This window comes from Vulpes lagopus, chromosome 2 (assembly GCF_018345385.1).
Source record: "Vulpes lagopus strain Blue_001 chromosome 2, ASM1834538v1, whole genome shotgun sequence".
NCBI lineage: Eukaryota > Metazoa > Chordata > Mammalia > Carnivora > Canidae > Vulpes > Vulpes lagopus.
The window spans coordinates 161,248,542-161,254,797 of NC_054825.1; the positions used below are offsets into that span (position 1 = coordinate 161,248,542).

General features: G+C 44.9%; 1 long non-coding RNA gene across 2 annotated transcripts; it reads left to right on the forward strand.

Annotated features, from left to right (window-relative positions):
* The first annotated feature begins 1,297 nt into the window (after nt 1-1,297).
* On the forward strand, nt 1,298-2,930 carry LOC121484479. 2 transcript variants are annotated; one of them, XR_005986050.1, is made up of 3 exons: nt 1,298-1,556; nt 1,743-1,913; nt 2,016-2,930. It is a non-coding gene; the product is annotated as an uncharacterized LOC121484479 (long non-coding RNA). The 2 variants fall into 2 exon arrangements; XR_005986051.1 differs by having other exon boundaries at nt 1,352-1,423.
* Nucleotides 2,931-6,256: the final 3,326 nt, after the last annotated feature.

A 6,256-nucleotide genomic window follows, 5' to 3' on the forward strand; every position in this document is an offset into this window, starting at 1 on the left:
AGAGAGAAAGAGAGACAGAGAGAGAGAGAGAAATGCAGAAGCAGGCTCCATGCAGGGAGCCCGACGTGGGACTCGATCCTAGGTCTCCAGGATCACGCCCTGGACTGAAGGCGGCGCTAAACTGCTGAGCCACCCGGGCTGCCCCCCATATGGTATTTCTTTCTCTGCCTGACTTATTTCGCTTAAAATGTGCAGTTCTTCTAAATGCTGCTCTTCAAGGAACTGACAGTGCACTCATATGCAACGCCTAAAACAATCCCCTCTGCCAACCTCGCTCACACGCAAGACCCACTTGCGGTTTCTTATTCACACCTGAGTACGAAACCCTCCCCATGATGATCCCCCAGCAGGGCCTCTTCACAAGTTCCGAGTCTCTGGGTGGCGGTGAGATGGAATGTAAGTGGAGATGAAAGGCACTGAGGAAGATATGGGAAAGTCCGAGCAAACGTTATGGAGATCCCTTGAGAGTACACTACGAAGTCCAAAAAAAAAAAAAAAAAAAAAAAAAGCATTTCGGGAAAGAGAGAAGAAACAACCAAGACCGTGCATTCTACCTGGGAACGAGTCATTTCTGCCTCCTCTTCCTCTGGGCTTATTTCTCGGATAAGATCAGTCTTGACAAATGGACCTTGAGTGCTGAAAACAGGCTGTTCAATGCCTGGAATGAACTATGCCTCTTTCCTGGGACACAACCACACACAGAGGGAGGATCTCAACACGTAAGAAGACAGTCCTCTGCCGCTCGCTGCCCCCCGAGGGGCTCATGGACACAGAGACGAGCCAGGAGTCGGTCTCCCCGCTTTTCTTCACGGCTTACTGCCCTGCTGGGAAGCCCATGCGTTCTGTAGCTGCAGTGGCCCTGACCCCACGCCGCACAGAACAGAGGCCCCCCAGCTTTCTGGATCTTGGAGCAATGGGAGCACAGGAAAGCATCCGAAGCAGCGGTCTCCACCAATCGAGGGGCTGTAAGCGGACGCGGACGCCGCGACCCGGGGCTGCCGGGACTCACGGTGGGCGGGAAGGCGAGGACTGCAGTAGTAACCTCCACAGAACCCCGGTGTGGAAGACTGGAGGCTGTGGGGCCGCGAAGCACGGGTCTGAAACAGAATATCCGAAATTCACTCACTCGAGCGTTTCTCACTCAGCTCAATTCACTTCCGAGTCTGCAGGCAACTGCGCAGGCGCGGGTGGAAGAGGCGGTTATAGGGGCGGGGCTTGGGCGGGGCTGCGTCCGGCGAGAGGCGGGACGTGGAGAGGGGTTGGGACTGGGCAGGAAGTGCGCGATAGGGGCGGAGCCAGTGTGGGGGCGGAGCCTTGAGTCCAGTCGCCCCGCCCCGCCCCTGGCAGTTTGTGGGTCTCCAACAGTGCTTGCTTCTCGGCTTTTTGATCGTCGTGGAGCAGAGCTGCTTCCTGCCTGTTAGAGGTTAATATTTCTAAACTTAAGGTGAAAGAGTAGAGTTATGAGGGGCAGTTATATTAGAAGCTGAGAGATCTCAACAAGCTGAGAATGGCTGAATTGAAAAGCTCTTGGTGCGAGCAGTTGGAGATAGAGTCTTGTAAGTGATGGAATGTGAAATGTGATGATGACTCCAGTGATCTGTCGGGGGGCGGGGGGGGGGGGCGGGGAAGCCTCTCCGTGGACCTGCTTACAACAGTGGTTCAGGAAAGAAAGAACGAGACTCAGGGGGAATCCAGAGTCTTATAACTTAGCCTCAGAAATGACAGGCTGTTACTTCTGCCAGTTTCTGTTGGTGGCACAGATTTTCCTCTGATTGCTGCCCTCCGGCAACCAGTCGTCCTGCTTTTCCCTGGCCTGGCCAGGTTCCTGAGAAGCGGGATTACCGGCTAAAACTGGGAAAGTCCTGGCAGTCGAGCACACTAGCAGCTGTGCCTTCCCAGCCACTCTCCACCAGGTCTGCTCTTCTTCCCTCCTCCTCCTCTTTTCCCCACCTCTACCCTTTTTGTGTTCTTTCTCCTCCTATGTTCCTCTCCTCTTCCTTTTTCATTACTTCCAGGTGTGAAGAGAGTTTGGAGAACACATTCCTGCCATGGGTCCTAGTGACAATTTTGGCCCACAAGAAATGGAGATGGGTGTCACCCTCAAGTGTGTGGAGCTTGTTAGGTGGCATGACAGGAGATGAAGCCGAATATGAGAAAGTCCTCAGGAGTTCTTCCAACAGTGAAAACAAACACAAACCAGGTGAATATAGACAGGCTTCTCTCACTTTGGGTCATCTTTGTGCCCCCAATACCTGCAGTTGTTACCTCCCACCCCAGGACTGCTCACAGATATTTATAACCTGGGATGGGGTGGGTGGTCAATTACCAACTAACTCATCAACTGATGGAATTAGTGAAATAACGTAAGGTGTTTCCTGGAAGTCCCCAAACAGAGTGAGGTGATAAAGGGTCTGTCCACTGTAGCAAACTGACAAATTTGAAAAGGAATATACTATAGGCTTTAAGACAAGGTTATACCTATTTGGCTAGCAGAAATCTCATCCATTAGACAACAGCCAAAGCTGTGCTTGTTTAGATGCTGTGAAAATAATGAGAAACCTTACTCAAATGGAGTTAGGAACTTTTGGCAGGGGGAGCCCTAATGGAGTCCTACCCATCCTAATCAATTGCAGACCCAATAGGAAAACATGGACTTGCCCTTGCACTTGGATTCTACTCTACTACTCCAGCCAGAGGAAGAGATGCTTTCCTAATCCCTCAGTCTGGGCAACAGTTCAATCAATGAAAGGCTGCTATACTTTGAACTCCCAGTTTACACCAGTGGACTGAGTTTGTCATGGCCTTCCTAAAATAACTCTTTTCTCCTTAAAAAGTGTTCCTCTCCAAACAGTGTATGTTCTCATTCATTTGGGGAATATAAATAATAGTGAAAGGGAATATAAAGGAAGGGAAAAGAAATGTGTGGGAAATATCAGGAAGGGAGACAGAACATAAAGACTCCTAACTCTGGGAAACGAACTAGGGGTGGTGGAAGGGGAGGAGGGCGGAGGGTAGGGGGGAATGGGTGACGGGCACTGAGGGGGACACTTGACGGGATGAGCACTGGGTGTTTTTCTGTATGTTGGTAAATTGAACACCAATAAAAATTAATTTTAAAAAAAAGTGTTCCTCTCCTGAGATGCCTGGGTGGTGTAGCAGTTAAGCATCTGCCTTCAGCTCAGGGCGTGATCCTGGGATCCGGGATCCTGTCCCACATTCGGCTCCCTGCAGAGAGCCTGCTTCTCCCTCTGACTATGTCTCTGCCTCTCTCTCTGTGTGTCTCTCATGAATGAATAAATAAAATCTTTCTTAAAAAGTGTTCCTCTGCTTTGTTCCCCATTCTTGTTAGAGTTTTGTGGCAACTTGTTTGTCCCAGACAAACAGACTGGTAAAATCCAGTCTACTAGTCTGTTTCTAATGTGAACATGGTGGAGAAATGTGGAAAGATGATGAGGCTAAATGGCCACGAGCCACCCTGGGACTATTGTGGACTTTATCTTCACTTAATCTCAACCTACCAGCTAGAAAACAAAACAATGAGAAACCTGACCTTGAATCACTGGGGACCATTTCAAATTAATTACGGTGAAGATTGAAGCAATATAGATTATATTGGTGATGTGTGAGAAACTGGTGTACTGATTCCAACAAATTCTCTGTACAATAGCCCCTATGACACTTGAAAAGAGTAGATGGCTCATGGAGACTAACAGGCTATTGAAGCTTAAATAAAGCAATGCCACCCATGGCATTAGCAGTCCCTCACATTATCCCAACAGCGCAAGAATTTCAGCATGCCTAGGGAGACTGGTTCTCATTGACTGTGCAAATGCTTCTTCTCTCAGCCTTATATAAGAAAAGGGCTAACTGCAGTTGAGCTTTGAGTAAGAAGGACCTTAGTTTACATTTACTCTATTGCCAGTTACCTGAATTCACCAGTGTGCTGTCTCAATTTGATTAGGAGGGATTTGACTTTGATATAGGTACCAAGTGTAATAATACGCTATCTTGATGACATCATAAGAATAGCAGAAACTGAAGAATAAGCTACATAGAACTATTCTAAATGCTTTAGTGGCACCAAAAGAGACGTTGTTAAATGCAGCAAAGATCTAGGGGCTTGCACAAATGGTGAAATTGTTAGGAATATTCTGGGCAGAAGCCACCCATGATGTTCCACATGAGACTAAAAAGAAACTGGCATTCTTACTTTACCTACCCTTAGAACTAAACAAGAAGCCCAGTGTTCGACTGGTCTATTTGGATTGGGGAGATGCATGTTCTACATCCAGGGATATTGCTAACTCATATCCATGAAACTATGCCAAAGGAAGCCATATTTGAATGAGGACCTAAGAAAGAACATTTCTGGTTTGCAAAAAGTGCTGTCTCTTAAGCTCTTGTCTATCCTTGGCCCACTGTGATGGATTCAGAAATGATTTTGGAAGTGGCTCTAATGCTTAGTAATGCAGCTTGAAATTAATGGCAAAAGCCATTGAGTGCCACCTAGTGACAACCACTAAGATTTGGGACCAGAAAATGTTTGGATGTCTGGGTGATATATACCTACTGAGATACAGTTTAGCTTGCTACTGAGTGTTGATTAAGACTGTCCCTGGGAGGGCTGGCAGGATATACTCAGGGTCCTAAATGAGAAGAACCTGCAGCCAAGAATACTTTATCCAGCAAGGCTCTCATTCAGAATAGAGAGATAAAGAGCTTCCAAGATAGGCAGAAACTGAAAGAATATGTGACCGCCAAACTGGCTCTGCAAGAAATATTGAGGGACTCTGTAAAAGAAAGAGGAAGCCCAAAGAAATAATCCACAAAAATAGGGACTGAATAGGTATTACAATGACAGTATAAATTCATATCTTTCAATAGTAACTCTGAACGTGAATGGGCTAAATGATCCCATCAAAAGACACAGGGATTCAGACTGGACAAAAAGCAAGACCCATCTATGTGCTATCTACAAGAGACTCATTTTAGACTTAAGGACACCTCTAACCTGAAAATGAAAGATTGAAGAACCACTTACCATTCAAATGGTCCTCAAAAGAAAGCTGGGATAACAATCCTCATATCAGATAAAGTTTATCCCAAAGACTGTAGTAAGAGAGGAAGAGGGACACTATATCATACTTAAAGGATCTATCCAACAAGAAGACCTAACAATCATGAATATTTATACCCTAATGTGGGAGCTGCCAAGTATATCAATCAATTAATAACCAAAGTTAAGACATACTTAGATAATAATACACGAATAGTAGGAGACTTCAACATGGCACTCTCAGCAAATGACAGACCTTCTAAGCACAACATTACCAAAGAAACAATGGCCTTAAATGATACACTGGACTAGATGGATTTCACAGATATATACAGAACTTTCCATCGGAACACAACTGAATATACATTCTTCTCAAGTGCACATGGAACTTTCTCCAGAATAGACCACATACTGGGTCACAAATCAGGTCTCAACTGATAACAAAAGATTGGGATTGTCCCCTGCATATTTCAGACCACAAATTTTTGAAACTAGAACTCAGTCACAAGAAGGAATTTGGAAGAAATTGAAACACGTGAAGGTAAAAGAGAATCCTACTAACAGATGAATGGGTCAACCATGAAATTATAGAATTAAAAAGATTCGTGGAAACTAATGAAAATGAAGATACAACCATTCAAAATCTTTGGGATACAGAAAAAGTGGTCCTAAGAGGGACCACTTCACAATACCTCCTTCTAAAAATTGGAAAAAACTCAAATAAATAAGCTAAGCTCACACCTAAAGGAACTGGAGAAAGAACAGCAAATAAAACCTACACCGAGCAGGAGAGAAATAATAAAGATTCGAGCAGAACTCAATGAAATAGAGACCAGAAGGACTTTAGAACAGATCAACAAAACCAGAAGTCAGTTCTTTGAAAAAATTAATAAGATAGACAAACCATTAGCCAGCCTTATTAAAAACAAAGGAGAAAAGATTCAAATTAATAAAATCATGAATGAGAAAGGAGAGATCACAACCAATACCAAAGAAATACAAATGATTTTAAAAACATATTATGAGCAGCTATACATCAACAAATTAGGCAGTCTAGAAGAAATGAATGCATTTCTGGAAAGCCACAAATTACCAAAACTGGAACTGGAAGAAATAGATAACCTGAACAGGCCAATAATCAGCAAGTCATCAAAAAACCCCCAAGACACATAAGTCCAGGGCCAGATGGCTTCTCAGGGG